Genomic DNA, 15,890 nt, shown 5'->3' with positions numbered 1-15,890 from the left:
AATTGTGAAAAGTGCATTGAAACTTGGATCTTTAGAACAAAGGAAGTTTGAATACATTTCAGTATTTGTCAGTGATGTCATTAAAGCAAAACATATTCAGAAACCTCATCTTTAAAAAAGCATTACATCGATTTTATTTGGTAAATCCTTATATGAATAGTTCTGAACCCTGGCTGTGAATTAGAATCTTCTGAGTTTTGAAAACATATTGATGCTTGAGCCTTACCTTCAGCCTTGCCAACCTTATAGAGGTTGATGTAATTAATTTAGGGTGGGCTCAGCCAGTGTTTGGATTTTGCCTATCCTCCAATGTTCAGCCAGGGCTAAGAAATACTACTCCAATGGAGTGTAATTCAGGTGCTGGCTAAAGCACTTAAACTCTCTGATTTTAACTTTTTTTTTTTTTTTTTTTTTTTTAGTGTTTATTTATTTTTGAGAGAGAGATAGCTGGAGAGGAGCAGATAAAAAGGGGACAGAATCCAGAGTGGGTTCCATGCTGACAGCAGCAAGCCTGATATGGGGCTTGAACTCACGAATCATGTGACTTGAGCCAAAGTCAGAAGCTTAACTGAGGAGCCACCCAGGCACCCCTCCTTTACCTTTCTGACTAGTCTGCTTCCAGGGAAACTTCCCTAGCCAATATTCAGAAGTCATTTAAAAATAATATTAATAAACTTTGAAATCTTTAAAAACTTTTTAATGATATGCTGTTTTTCTGGTTCTGATAACCTACTATGGTTATGTAAGATAGTGTTTTGGAAGTTTGGATCAATGATACATGGAACTCTGCTATTTTTGCAACTTTTTGTGAGTTTTCAATTATTTCAAACTAAAAAAAAAAAGGCTAATTGGTAACATGATTCATTGAAACAAAGTTTCAGTGAAATCACCACCTGTATTTATAATGACTTGAGAGTAATATAATTTATTTTTAAGATATTTCTTAATGGGAATTTATTCCTCTTTAGAGGGTCTTCCACCATATCTCTCCAATATGCTGCCAATAAACTGACTTGTTGATGTCTTGATATATTTTATAATATATTTTTACTCTCTAGATCCATGATTTTTAAAAACTCACAAGCGTAGGAGGGAGTTATGGGAGGAGATGGGGTTCCTTTTCTATTCCTGATATCTTATCCCAGTAGACCTCTCTGCTCCCCACCTCCTTCCTGTGTCTGACATTCATTTCCAGAAGAGCAGAAACACCCAGATCATTCCACACTTGGGCCTATTTCCCACTTCCTCGAACTGTACCCCCAAATTATGTCCAATAGAGAGGAGTATTTTCACTGTTCATCCCTTTAGCATCAAAAAAGATGGTAGAGGAGGTGGGCCAACATTTTATTTGCTTAGCATTAATTCATCAAACTGATGTTTTTAATTTTAATTTTTTTTTTAAATCCATGACTAATCCACAGGATGGAAAGCAATAGGTCTAGTGGTTCTGCTCCACAAGGTTGTCTAAGGATAGGGGTTAAAAAAAATTATGATTATCCTTTTCAGGGTCAAATTCTAGATAAATCATAGTTTAGAAAATTGTTATGTTATTTCTAAATTATTTTGAAGAAAGTTTGTTTTTCCATATACCTACTTCCAAAACATAAACGTTAAAATGTAGAAAGACTAAGACCTATTCAGAGTTATAAAGGTTCTAGACCTGGGACTAGTAAAGCATATGTTTTAACTGTATGAAAGCATTAGTAGAAGTGCATTCAGGCAAGTGAGAGAGTTCCATTAGGAAGGTACATGATTGAGTTTTTTGTCACGCAAAAGAAAAATGGAATGGTATATCTGTAATTTTGTATATTCTTTCAACAAACAGAGGTCCTGCTAGTAGACCTGGAGTTCACCATGTGTAAAAGAAAATCCGTGATAAAGTTTCAGTTTTTATTGTTTTAAGCCTTGCAGCCTTCGTATGATGACTCAAGAGACCAGTGGAATTATGAGTGGCCTTCCTATAACTACTGAAGAATCATATTCTTGATGCTTTGATCAGTTCTCATTCCATTAAACACTGTAGCCTTTCTGGGGAACATGTTTTTCATATTATTTAAACTTCCAGGTTCTCTAATCCTAAAATCATAATTGATAAAATTTATTAATTTCTTCAGCAATCAGTTATTCACCAGTAGACCACCAGAGTTTAATAACGCTGTAATTTAGGCTAAGAGCAAATGAAGTGTAAGTCCCCATCAGAAGAAGCTACACTCTTAATAAAGGGAATGATACACACAAAGCTAAATGTTAAGGTGACCAGTAAGTGCAAAAGCAGGCAGAGAAAGGATAAGTCATTATGGTAAATGTGACCAGGAGAAGTTATAACCCTAAGAAGTTCCTAAGCAAGTTTCTGTTTATAGCAGAGATCATAGAATATTTGATTTTACACATGAACTATTCATGTGGCTTCATGACTTTTTAGTCTTGTGGTTATATGACAATACATTCTGATCTGGTTGCTCTCATCATCAGTTGTTCTGAAATTGATTTATATGTAATTAAGGCTTAGGCATATACTGCTTGGTAAATCTCATAACAGCACCGGGCATTCTGCTGCTAGCTCTGCTGAGAACTACTTCTGAGATTTTAAGCAACCAGTTTACTCAAGAGGGACTCCAGCTGGAGCCCTTGCAGGTCTAAACTTCGGTGATTCTGGTCATCCAAACATCTTGAACCTCAGACTCCTCTTTGGTTCTTATTTCTTCTTTATTTTAGTCACCTAGTCCTGTTGTTACTTCTTTCAAGGAAGGAAATTGTTCTTGAATCTTCCTGTTCTGTCTATCCTATCATATCTACTGGTATCTCATGCATGGACCATTATAGTAGCTGTCTAAATGTTCTTCTTCATTCTCACCCATTCCTCATTCAACTGGGGAAATCTCTAATCTTTGAAATATCAGTTTCCTCACCTCACTTCCTCAAATAAAAACTTTGGAAATAAAAGATAGAGATCAAACACCTTTTGGAAGTTGAAGCTTTGTACAGTATATAAACTTGCTTTGTCAATGATTCCTTATCAAATTACCAGCTTGCCTAATTCCCTTCCTTTCTCAAGCTCACAACATTCTTACTCTTCCTCTCTGTTAGTCAAATCTTCCCAATTTTTTTGAGATCTAGATGAATTTCTACCTCTTGCCAGAAGCCTTCCCCACCTGTTCTAGCTTTCATTACCTTTTCCCTTTGTTTTGGTTCCCTCCTGGCATTTATGACCTCCACTATATGTTTTGACACTTGATTTTATACTGTTATGCATTGTTACTTATCACCTCATGAGTGTGTGTCTTGACTTTAAAAATAGGACCATATTTGCATTTATTTTGCATTGTGCACAGAACTTGGCAGACACTGTGCCTATGGTAGATACTTAATCAGAACTTGTGGAACTGAATTGACATTTGTTTCCTCGTGCTTGGCCTAGGAAGCCTGGTTTTGCCTTTTCCTTTCCGTCCAAACAGCCAGTTCCATCCTCAGGTATCTGTCCTACCACCGTAGCCATCTCCCTAATGGAGAACTACTGTACTCCCAAATAGAGGTCCCCATTTGCCCTGTTCGCTTTGCAGCACTCAGCCGTGTTTCCACTTCTGCTCTATTCTGTGTCCTTCTAATAGTGGGCTGCTTAAGTAGCCCACAAGTTCTGTTCTATATAGGCATGAGCTACAGAACAGAATGCCTGTTGGCATTGTTATAACCGGAGTTGTGGTGCGAGGATGGGAGCTCACAGAAGGTAATACAGTGGAGTAGTTTGGTGTTTGATGTAGACAGAGGCTCAGTTTTTGGAGGTATGTCCAGAAATTGGTCATGTGTGACCAAGAGTTAGGGACAGTGCCAGTTAGATAAACTGAACTGTAAAGCCAACAAAGCCATAGGTTTGCTTTTGGAGCTAGACTAATGTTAATAGTCCGATGTCTTTTTCACACAAGGAAACTAAGGTCCAAGGAGGAGGCTGCAAATGTAGCTACTCATTAGTATTTGCTAATTGCAAATAATTCAGTGCAGCCTATCCTTGGATGGATTCATTCTTTATAGAATTTAATGTCAGAAATTGGCCAGCTAGTGTTGGTTTCAGTTACCTATTCAAGAGTAGTAAGAGCTTGTTGGTATGACCTCCAGACAGACTACAGCAAGGAAGTATGACCCTGCCAACACCTGGAATTTGGCCCAGGGAAACTAATTTAGGACTTCTGACCTACAGAACTGTAAGATAAAAATTTTTGTTGCTTTAAGCCCTAGGTTTGTTGTAATTCTTCATAGCAGTTTTAGAAAACCAGCGTACTAAGAGTAGCTATTTCCTGATATTTAAGAAATGTTTCTCAAACCTTAAGATGCTCCACCTGGGTGGAGCCTACAATCCCCAGTTCTAAAAATGACTCCTGAGTGATGCGGAAACTGGTAGTCCAAGGGCTATACTGAGCAGCAAGGCTTTGAGGCACATTAGATGATTTTGTCTTTTATTACTTCCAGTATGAGGAAGTAGACCCAGTGGTTAAGAGTACCAGAGGCTCTGGAGTTAACATACTGGGGGAAAAATTCTGTCACTTAATAGTTACGCAACTTTTGGCAAACTACTTAATTTGCTTAAATTATGTAGGCAATTATTTAAGTTCAGTTTTCTCACCAATAAAAGGATACTAATAACACCTACCACAGATTACTGTTTGTTAGGTGAAAGGGTTATACATGAGTTCATTTCCCAGTCCTTGGAAATGCAGATTATTTACCTGATGTTGGCCAAAGGGTAATGCCTATAATCCTGGTGCCAGGGACTTTTGGTTTGCCAGGTGTGAACATTTTGTGTTCATTAATTCATTCAGTTATTCACTTTTAAACTCTTATTTATTTGTTGACAACTAAGTACTAGACTTTATTCTAGGCATTGGGGATATGGTGATAAATAAGACAGATTCTGCCTTCAAGGGGTTTGTAGATGATACACAGATATACAAGTGTGATATTTTTGGCTAATTCTTTTTTTTTTAATAAAATGATCTTTGAGATATATTATGAAGTGAATATTATTGAAAAGTGAACATGTATATAGCACGATATGTGCAGTGTGATCCTTTTTATATGAAGTTAACTATACATATATATGATGAATTACTAGTGAAATGAAATTTTAAGATGTTGAAAATGCAAATCTGAATACTTTGTTATTAGATTTAATAGATGTAAAGTTACTTTGTCAAATTTCCATAACAATTTCTAGACACTGAATTTCTAGATTTATCTCATTGATTACTCATAATAAACAGTTCAGAATTTGGTGTCAGCCCATGGGCCATTCTTTGAGTGATATTATTCTTTTCATTTTTTAAAATACTATAACATTTCTTGTATAATTGCAGTTGTTTTGAAAAAAAATCCTAATTTGGTCTGATAACAGACACAGTAGAGAAGCGGTTCTGAGGATGGGGTAATTTTATGGACAAGCAAAGAAGGTGGCAAAAAGGAGGTGATATGTGATCTGGATTTTAAAGGCTTCATGGGCATTCGTCAGAAGGATAAGAGTGGAAGAGTATTTTATTTTCTTTAATTTTTTTTAATGTTTATTCTTGAGAGAGACAGAGCACAAGCAGGGGAGGGGCAGAGAGAGAGGGAGACACAGAATCTGAAGCAGGCTCCAGGCTCTGAGCTGTCAGCACAGAGCCTGACACAGGGCTCAAACTCACTAACTGCAAGATCATGACCTGAGCCAAAGTTGGATGCTTAACCAACTAAGCCACCCAGGCACCCTGGAAGAGTATTTTAAACAGAGGGAAAATGGGAGCCATGGCAGGGAGGTGTGAAATTGCTCGGTGTGTTGAGAAAGACAGTGGACATCTGTTGTTTTAGCCTGCTCAGCATCTAGTCTCCCTTCTTCCATTTCCCTTAGGGACCCACAACTTCTCCATTCTCAGCGTAGGTGGTTTGGGTAGGGCTGACCTCTTCCCTAGCTCACAAATCAATCAGCATTTCTCACCCCACTCCCCTTCCAGTGATTGGTTCAGGACATCAATTATGTCAAGAACTTTTGCTGTAACCCTGGCCAGTGGAGGGGAAAGAAGTGCTTGTTCCTTCTGGGGCTGTTGAGAAGGGAGATGTAAGCCCAGACTGACAGAGTACCAGTTTAACACTGGACAAATGAACCAGTTTGAGAATGGAGCCTGCAGAGAAAAAGAGCAGAGACCAGACATAGAAACTCAATCCAAAGACTTTATGCCCTCACATGTAGCCATACCCTATCTTCTACCCCTGAGATTTTCAGTTACATGAACAAATAACTTCTTTTTTATTCATTTAATCTTAACTGAAAGACCTACACAAGGAATATTTTGGTGCGCTAGAATATTGTGTGTGTGTGTGTGTGTGTGTGTGTGTGTATATATATATGTGTGTGTGTATACACTAGGGACTAAGAGCCTGCAGGGGTGGGCAGGGGTTAGAAGAGCTTAGGAACAGGCCCTCATTTACGGAGACTCCCAGGAGCTCTGGAGGGTCTAAAGCAATGTTAAAAAGGAGTCACTAGTGCTAAGCCTACATCACCAAACCAAAACTAACATCTAACTTCATTGCAGTTTCAGTCTCCTCCAGGAATGTAATCTTAACTCATTGATCTGGAATTTCTTGGTTGGCAGTAGTGAGGTAATTTAGCTAATAGGCCCTCTTTTATCTCCCAAAGGAAGGTGACCTTGACTGAAATAATCCTTTCTTATTTTTTTTTTTCTTCATTTGTGACTTCCTTATCCCATCCCTTCTATGCCTTTAAAACCTTTCCTTTTCTGTAGCTCTTTGGAGTTCCTTTCTATTTGCTAGATGGAATACTGCCCAATTTATACATCATTCAATAAAGCCATTTACATCTTTAAAACACACTCAGTTGAATTTTTTTTACTCTGTTGAATTTTTATTTAACAGCGGTGATTACCTCAAGAAAATGAAGAGCTATAACTCAGAAACTAATATTAAGAACATTTACTTCCTCAGGTTTTTCTAGCAGTTTCATTTTTATTATTCTCTTTCTTTCCCTCTGGTTGGGGCTAGGCAATTAAACATAGAAAGGACCTAGCAAGTCCCTGAAAATGACATTTTAAAGTGTTTTCCTTTGAAGAAATGAGAGTTGTTTTATTTTGAGCAATGAAGTAGCAGACTCTATTTACTTGTGTTTTCTAATAAGCAGTCAGTATAAGCAGACTTTCACTGTAGAAACTTTTAGGAATATTAAGAATCTTCTTTTCTGAGGCACCCTACTCACTGAATTCATTTTCTCAGCAGGAACAAGAAGTAACACTTCAGCCATTTTGGACATTATAACAAAAATAAATGAGCTTCACATCAACTTCCCTACATATATTTGTCCTGTCTCTTTAGTCTATAACAATTCCCTAGGCTTTTTTCTTTTATATTTTTCATGATTCCAAGTTAGTGGTTTTACAGCATGTCCCTTAATTTGGATTTGTCTGATTGTGATTAGATTGTGATTAGATTCAGGGTGAACATCTTCCCACAAACACTCCATAGATGATGTTGTATCTCCAAGTTTAACAGCAAGGTCTTACGATGTCCAGTTATTGTCCAATTTTTACTTAATTTTGATGGTTAAGGTGGCGTCCACCAGATTTATCCATTATACCTTTACACCTTCTAATAACCTGTGGGAGGATTCTTTGGCAATAAATAGCACTCTCAATATCTTTTGTACATTGTTTCAAAGAAGAAAAATGGCCCAGTTGAAACCTTACAGAGTTGGAAAGGATTATTTCAACAAATTTCTAGTTACCACCCACTAAACTATGTCATCCTAGGTGCTGAGACCACACAGTAGTGAGACTGACCAGAGTAAAACAAAGAGCAAAATACCACAGGAGAATCTGGGAGAATGACATAGACCACATTAAAAGTGAGGAAGACGAAGTTCAGAGATAGGCAATGACTTGACCGAGATTTTACTATCAAATGTCAGAAGTGAGATTAGAACTTTGGTTTGTTTTTTTTTAATTTTTTTTTTTAACGTTTATTTATTTTTGAGACAGAGAGAGACAGAGCATGAACAGGGGAGGGTCAGAGAGAGGGAGACACAGAATCTGAAACAGATTCTGTGCTGTCAGCACAGAGCCTGATGTGGGGCTCGAACTCACGGACCGTGAGATCATGACCTGAGCCGAAGTCAGCCGCTTAACCGACTGAGCCACCCAGGCGCCCCAGAACTTTGGTTTTTCTGATATCCAATCCAGCGTTCTTTTCATGACAGCATAAGAAGATTGTATTGTAAAGCTGGTTTTCCAGGACAGGTGTAACATTTGTTCTTACAGTGAAAACAGTTCATGACACCTTACTATGTAACTAAAAAGAACAAGCTTTCTCCAGGCCCACCACAATGTGTTTTAGAGAAAATGTTATTTAGATTGATTTAAATTATGTACATTGTGACATTTAACTCCATTGGACACCTAGTCTAGTTTTATCTCCGAGAAATGCTTCCTCATACTGACAGTGACAAACACACTTGCAGATCTGATGTTGCTCATCTGCCACACCTTAAATCTACTACGGAACAAGATTTTTCTATTCACAAGTCAGGAAACAATTCAAAGGTATCCTACATCCTGAGAGCGCTTACAGTTGACACATAATTGCTTTATGAGTGTTTGCATACATCTCACTGGAATCTCAAAAACGACCCACTTACTCCTTAAGGTGGGAAGTGCGGATCGGTACATATAGTCTGGATTGGTAAATGCTTTGCCTTTACATTTAAGAATCTCTAGTGTACACTTTTCAGAACAGAAACATAAGAGAAATAGTCTTATACATACATTCATTCAAGTATGTTATACATTCATGCAGGACTATCGGCTTCAAATTTAAAAGCTGGTTCTGGAGATGAACTGTTTTAGGCATTGGTTTGGTGAGTCATGAGATTCTTTTGGGCTCAGTTTTGGATCTATAGACCCTGAAGGCCACAATATCATTTGACCTTTGTTCGTGCTTCTCAAAACCGAACCTTGTAAACATTCTGCGTGCTTTGGGATAAATGAATTTAACTAAACAGTTAAATATTACATTTACAATTTTTTACATATGACTCTGGAGAGAACTCCCTCCGCCAACTGCTAAAGAGCCCGCCTTCCCGAATCTGGAGGACAGGCAGGTTTCCCAAAGCGCTCGACCGTGGGGGTTAGTGACTGAAGTGGGCTGGTCAATCGGAAAGTCCTTTTCCCCTTGCTACGAGCTCGGAGAAAGCTCAGTACCCACAGCGCGCCAGACAAACAACCCACCACCCCAGGCTCTCAGGCCCCGCTGAGCCTCACGGTCCGCCCAGGGACAATCGCGCCCAGCTCTGCCGCTGAACCCATGCAAGGCCTGGCTGGGCTGACGTAGGCTCCAGGCGAGAAATTATTTCACAACTGTCAAGAGGAAAGAGCGCGCCCACTCCGTCATTTCTAGGAAGGCCGGGGCCTGCCAGGCTGCGGGGGCGGACGGGAAGGACCGCACACTCCCCAAAACAACTGCAAACCCAGGAACAACCCGCGCACGCGCAACGCGCTCTGCTTTCTTGTGCTTGCGGTTGAGCGGCTCCCTCCGCCAGCTGCCGGATCTAACTTGTGGGCCTTCTCGGCGCGCCGACTTCCGCGCCTGAGCGGCCGTGACGTAGCCTGTCTCCTCCTCTCGTCCTCCCGCGGCGCCGGTCTCTTGTGACGTCAGCAGCAGAATCCTCTCAGTCTTGGTCTAGTGCTAAGTGAGGGGCGGGCCGGATGGGCTGGTTGCCTGCTCCTCCCCCAACCTGAACTTGTTTTGTAAAGGAAACCTCTTGTAATTTCCTAAGATTTTAGATTAAGTCTTTAAACTGTTCCCGTTTCCTAATAAGGGAGAAAACGGCCCTCACCCTAGTTCCAGCTCCTTCCAAGCTGAGAGTTCTGTTAGAAGTAAGCTGCAAAATGTGTTGTTATTTGGATTTATTTGGAGGCTTTTGCTTGTTGTTTTTATGTGTTCTCCTGGTGTGTAAATTGGCAGAAAGTGACATCCATAAAATCGTAACTTTGTATATTGGAAGCTGGGATAAGCAGTACCTAGTCTGGGTTAATGAAATTAATGTAATTTTAATTTAGTTTAAATTTAGTTTCCATTTGAGTTATCCAGGAGTGTCATCAAGAAAGCGTGGGTATAAAAAACGGTTAAAGAGCTTCCAGGAGTATTTAATCGTTTTGTAATCGTGTTTAAAGCCAAAATGAAAATCGGGGTGTAATACAAGTAAAAAGAATTTAAACTTGTAAGGGGTGAAGGTTTTGTTTAGGGATAGTGAAATAGACACAGAGATTTGTGTGACTTACTCAATAGGGATGGAATTCAGGCCACTGCTTTCACAATGCCAATACTCTTCCCAGTTTGACTAAAGCTGCCTTTAGAACCCGCTGCTGGACCTGGGCATCTATTGCCACTTTTCTTGGCTTCCTCCCTCACTGGTCTTTTCCCCTTTTCCATGATTCTGGTTCTTGCCCTCTCCTCCCTTTTGCTTTCTCTGTTTAACTTACTCTGTTTTCTTGATAGTTGAATCAGCCTTTCCTTTCTTTTAAATACCTCTTTTTTAAAAATACCTGTAAAAGTGGGGGCACCTGGGTGGCTCGGTTGGTTGAGCCCTCCCTCCGACTTTGGCTCAGGTCATGATCTCCCAGTTAGTGAGTTTGAGCCCACCTGGCCTCTGTGCTGACAGCTCAGAGCCTGCTTTGGATTCTGTGTCTCGCTCTCTCTCTGCCACTCCTCTGCTTGCACTCTCTCTCTTTCTCTCTCTCTTTTTCAAAAAAAATTTTAAATACCTGTAAAAGGAAGTAGAAGGATTTTTAAAGTTTATTTTCTTGTGTTAAGGGAGGTTTTTGGGGGTGCAGGTAAGTTTGTATATGGATAGATAAAAAACTTCCTCTGGTAAAAGCTGCCTCATAGCTTTTTTTCATTCATAGCAATACAGTGAAAGTAGGAGTGTGTGTGTGTGCGTGTGTGTGTGTGTGTGTGTGTGTGTGTGTGTGTGTATGCATATGTGCGCACAGTGAAGAAAAGGAGAGGTAGGAGAGAGGGGAGGGAGTGCTGTGGTGCACTGTTTGGAATCAGAAACAGGAGAAAAAATATATCAACAGAGGGGTGCTCTACACAATTCAAAATGACACAACTGTAGGTTCTATGAAAGAAATACATCGTTTCCAATCAATCCCTGCAAGTGCTTCAGTAATGCATTTCCTTAGATGATTTGTGTCTTTCACAGAATAAACCTGTAGCTTGAGCAGCTTTAGCTGCCCCAGAAAAAGTAATCCTAGGAGTTCTGTTGATCTATTTCATAAATAATGAAATAATATATCAGTGTTTCCAGACTACATGGCCACCCTATAGGTGTCTCAGTATGGTGGCACCTGTTTCCAGTTCTGCCAGTGGATGTTGTTATCCTTCTTCTACACGTGGGGAACCTAAAGCACAGAGTCCCTTGCCTACCTTACAGACCTACAATGAGACAGAACTGCTGGTTTTTTTTTTCCATTTTCTAGTTTCTGGGCGAACATATCTAGTAATAATATCTAACTTTGAACGAATAATAGAATTCACTAAACTATACCAACTGAGTGAAGTATGTTGTCTTATTACCAATTTATTTCTTTGGTGTTTGTCTTACTCTGCTTGGTCAACAGTAACTTGCAGAAGTTGATTGGAAACATATTTTGTATATTGATTTGAGGGTAGTCCTGAAGTTTGATTTATGTGTTATTTCCCTATATTGAAAGAAAATACACTGTCCTGTATTCCATAATTTAAAAATAATTGGAGAGGCACCTGGGTGGCTCAGTCGGTTAAACATCTGACTCTTGATTTTGGCTTAGATTGTTGAGTTCGAGCCCTGAGTCAGGCTCCACACGGAGCCTGCTTGGGATTCTTTCCCCCTCTCTCTGCCCCTCCCCTGCTTGCATGCTCTCTCTCAAAATGAATAAGTAATCTTAAAAAAAATTGGAAACTCACGTGCACTAACCTAAGTGAAATAGACAAATACTATTCCATATTCACCAGGATGTACATTACATCCCGGAACTTATTCCTCTTATAATTGGAAGTTTGTATCCTCTGACCAGTTATCTCCCCATTCCCTGCCTCCTTCCACCAGCCTTTGGTAACCACTACTGTTTCTCTGAGTTTGGCTTTTTAGATCCCACATATAAGTGAGATCATACACTGGCTTATTTCGCTTAGCATAATGCCCTCAAAGTTCATCCAAGTTGTCTCAAATGGCAGAATTTCCTTTTTTCTCATGACTGAATAGTATTACATTATACGTATACACCATATTTTTGTTATATACATCCATTGATGGATGCCTACATGGTTTCCATATCTTGGCTATTGCAAGTAACACTGCAGTAAACATGGGAGTGCAGATATCTCTATGAAATCCTGATTTTAATTCCTTTGGATTCAGAAGTGGGATTGCTGGATCATTTGGTAGTACTGTTTTTAATTTTTTGAGGAACTTCTCTATACTATTTTTCATAGTGTCTGTACCAATTTACATTCCTACCAACAATGCACAAGGGTTCCTTTTCCTCCACAACTTCACCAACACTTGTCTCTCGTCTTTTTGATAATAGCCATTCCAACATGTATGAGGTGATATCTCATGGTTTTGATTTGTATTTCCCTGATGATTAGTGATGGGAGCACCTTTTCATATGCTAGTTGCCCATTTGTATGTCATCTTTGGAAGACTATTCAATTTCTCTGCCTGTTTTTTAATCAGGTTTTTGTTTTGTTGTTTTATGCTATTGAGTTGAGTTCTTTATATATTTTGAAAATTATCCCCTTATTAGATATATAATTTGCAAATATTTTCTCCCATTCTGTAGGTTGCCTTTTAATTTTGTTAGTAGTTTCTTTTGCTGTGTGGTTTTTTTAGTTTGATGTGGTCCCATTTATTGATTTTTGCTTTTTAAAACAAATTTTTTTAACGTTTATTTATTATGGAGAGACAGACACAGAGCGTGAGCAGGGGAGGGGTAGAGAGAGGGGGAGACACAGAATCTGAAGTAGGCTCCAGGCTCCGAGCTGTCAGCGCAGAGCCCAATGCGGGGCTCGAACTCACAAAGTATGAGATCATGACCTGAGCCAAAGTCGGACGCTTAACGGACTGAGCCACCCAGGTGCTCCTATTGATTTTTGGTTTTGGTGCTTGTGCTTTCGGTGTCATATCCAGAAAATTGCTGCAAGACCAATGTCAAGGAGTTTTTTGCTGTTCCCTTTATGGTTACAGGTCTTATGTTTAAGTCTTTAATCCATTTGAGTTCATTTTTATGAGTGGTGTAAGATAAGGGTCCAATTTCATTTTTCTGCATGCAGTTATCAGGTTTTCCCAGTAACAGAGCAGATATTAAATGTTCTCAACATAATGACAACAAAAACAAAGTGGTAATTATGTGAGGGGAGGGATGTGTTGACTACCTTTGTTGTGGTCAGTGTTTCATAATGTATGTGTTTATCAAATCATCACATTGTGTGCCTTAAACTTACATAATATTATATGTCAGTTATATCTCAGTAAAACTGGGGTGAAAAAATAAAGAGAGTTAAAAAAATTGTTGATTTCAATGAAGAATGAAAACAGAAAAAATATGATCTGTGATATTTAATCCAAACATTTATATTAGGATAAATTATTCCCATAATGTCTGTGTAATGTTATATGTGTATCCTGAAATTTGCAAGTCACAGAAGCACTGTTATTTTATGTTATTCTTCCCCCCCCCAAAATTCTACCTTCGAGAGTAGTGATTTTTATCTTGTATATATTTTTATATCTTTTATATTTTACATTTATCATAAAATTAGAAACCTGGATCCCAGGATGGTAGAAACACAAAACTTGCTTATTCCAAAAAACTTTTTATATATTTATAATATATTTTATATTAACTTTATTATTATCCTTACTGTATACACTGTTTTAAAGACAAAATATAAAGCAGGAGCATTGTTGGGGTTTTTATGTGGCTTCGTGGCTTTTTGTGTTGGGGTTTTGTGGCTTTAAAATACAAATAAAAATAATGACTGTATTAGTGTTTAAAATGTCAGCAATAGTGTTGACATTTTTACTGCTAGAACTATAAAATATAGACATGAATTAATATAATCACCTGAGAAGTTAGGCTAATCAATTCTTTTATTGGAAAACTTGAGGATTTCTTTTACTAACGTCACTCATGAGATACAATTTGAAATGGGGCTCAAAGAGCAAGGTTTAGGGACACCTGGGTGGCTCAGTCAATTAAGCATCCGACTCTTGATCTTGGCTCAGGTCATGATCTCACAGTTGTGAGATCGAGCCCCACAGTGGGTGCTGTCCTCCTGGAGCTGGTTGGGGTTCTCTCCCTCTCTCTCTGCCCCTCCTCCATGTGCACATGCCCTCTCTCCCCCTCTTTCTCAAAATAAATAAATAAACTTTAGGAAAAAAAGAGCAAGGTTTACTGACTTTATTCTTCTATCTTAGAACTAAGATAGAGGCTCACACAACTAACAAGTAGTTTGAACAGAAAGCATGAACTAAAGGGACTAGGCTTTACATGTTCTGAATCTCTCAAGTGGGACAACACGTATGTACAAAAATTTCTTTAGGTTATTTGGAAAAACTTTATTCCAAAGTATTGTGAACTTCCATTCTGCAGATGATTGGAATATATTTGGATAATGAATCTGTCCATTCATACCCATATGTCTTTGACCCTCATATTCCATTGCAGTTACTTTTTCTGCATAACAAACTGACCTAAATTTGGCATCTTAGAAACAAGCATTTTATTATGTTCGTAGATTTTGTGGCTCAGAAATTCCATCCAAGCACAGCATGGTTGATTCTTCTCTGAGGAGTCACTTGGGCCGGTCTGGCTCAAAGACTAGGAGCAACTACTCTTGGCTACTTTGTGTGGGTTGGCTTCCTTACAGCTAGTGTCGTCTGGGTAATTAGACTTTTATGTGGCAGTTCAGGGCTCCAGCCTCAAGTGTTCTAGTGCATAAGGCCAGTGCTGCATTGCCTTTTATGACTCAGCCTCACTATTGTGTCTGCTGTAAACTATTGATCGAAGGAGTCATAAGTCTACCCAAATTCAGAAAGTGTGTGTGCTTGTTTTGTGTGATTCATCTTATCGTGCTTCACAGATACTGGGTTGTTGTTGTTGTTTTTTTTTTTTTTACAAATTGAAGTTTCGTGGCAACCCTGCCTTGAACAAGTCTTTCAGTGCCATTTTTTCCAACAACAGTTGCTTACTTCATGTCTCTGTGTCACGTTTTGGCAATTCAGTATTTCCAACTTTTTCCTTATTTGTCATGGTGATCTGAGATCAGCAATTAGTAATTGCTGAAAGCTCAGGTGATGGTAAGCATTTTTTAGCAATAAAATATTTTTTAAGTTTTTATTTTATTTATTTTGAAAGAGAGAGAGCAGGGGAGGGGCAGAGAGAGAGAGAGACTCCCAAGCAGGCCCGGTGCTGTCAGTGCAGAACCTGCCGCGGGGCTGGAACTCACGAACTGTGAGATCATGACCTGAGCTGAAATCGAGAGTTGGAAACTTAACCAATTGAGCCCCTAGCAATAAAGTACTGTGTTTTTTAATTAAGGTATGTACATTATTTTTTTAAGAGATAATGTTATTACACACTTAAGGGACTATAGTGTAAACATAATTTACATGCACTGAGAAACCAAAAAATTCATTTGACTCACTTTGTTGCAATATTTGCTTTATTACAGTGGTCTGCAAACAAAACCCACAATATCTCTGAGGTAAGTCTATACGTGCATTTTTGTAGGTTAGCACTTGGAATTAAGCAGATGCCTTGTACCCCCAAAAGTCTGCTCCTGTGACCCGGCCTCTCCAGACACATGCCCTGTTTCTG

The 15,890-nt window shown here is 38.9% G+C and overlaps 1 long non-coding RNA gene across 3 annotated transcripts in view; it reads left to right on the top strand.

Annotated features, from left to right (window-relative positions):
- Positions 1-9,014: 9,014 nt before the first annotated feature.
- LOC122230635 overlaps positions 9,015-15,890 on the top strand; it is a 35,117-nt gene continuing 28,241 nt past the window's right edge. For all 3 annotated transcript variants that reach the window (XR_006207646.1, XR_006207645.1, XR_006207647.1), the window contains exons 1-2: positions 9,015-9,902; positions 15,745-15,777. This is a non-coding gene — a long non-coding RNA (uncharacterized LOC122230635). The remainder of the gene's footprint in view (positions 9,903-15,744; positions 15,778-15,890) is intronic.

Source organism: Panthera tigris, chromosome C2, assembly GCF_018350195.1.
Source record: "Panthera tigris isolate Pti1 chromosome C2, P.tigris_Pti1_mat1.1, whole genome shotgun sequence".
In the NCBI taxonomy this organism is placed as follows: Eukaryota; Metazoa; Chordata; class Mammalia; order Carnivora; family Felidae; genus Panthera; species Panthera tigris.
The sequence above is the reverse complement of the archived record's forward strand: the minus strand, read 5'-3'. Positions and strand labels throughout refer to the sequence as shown.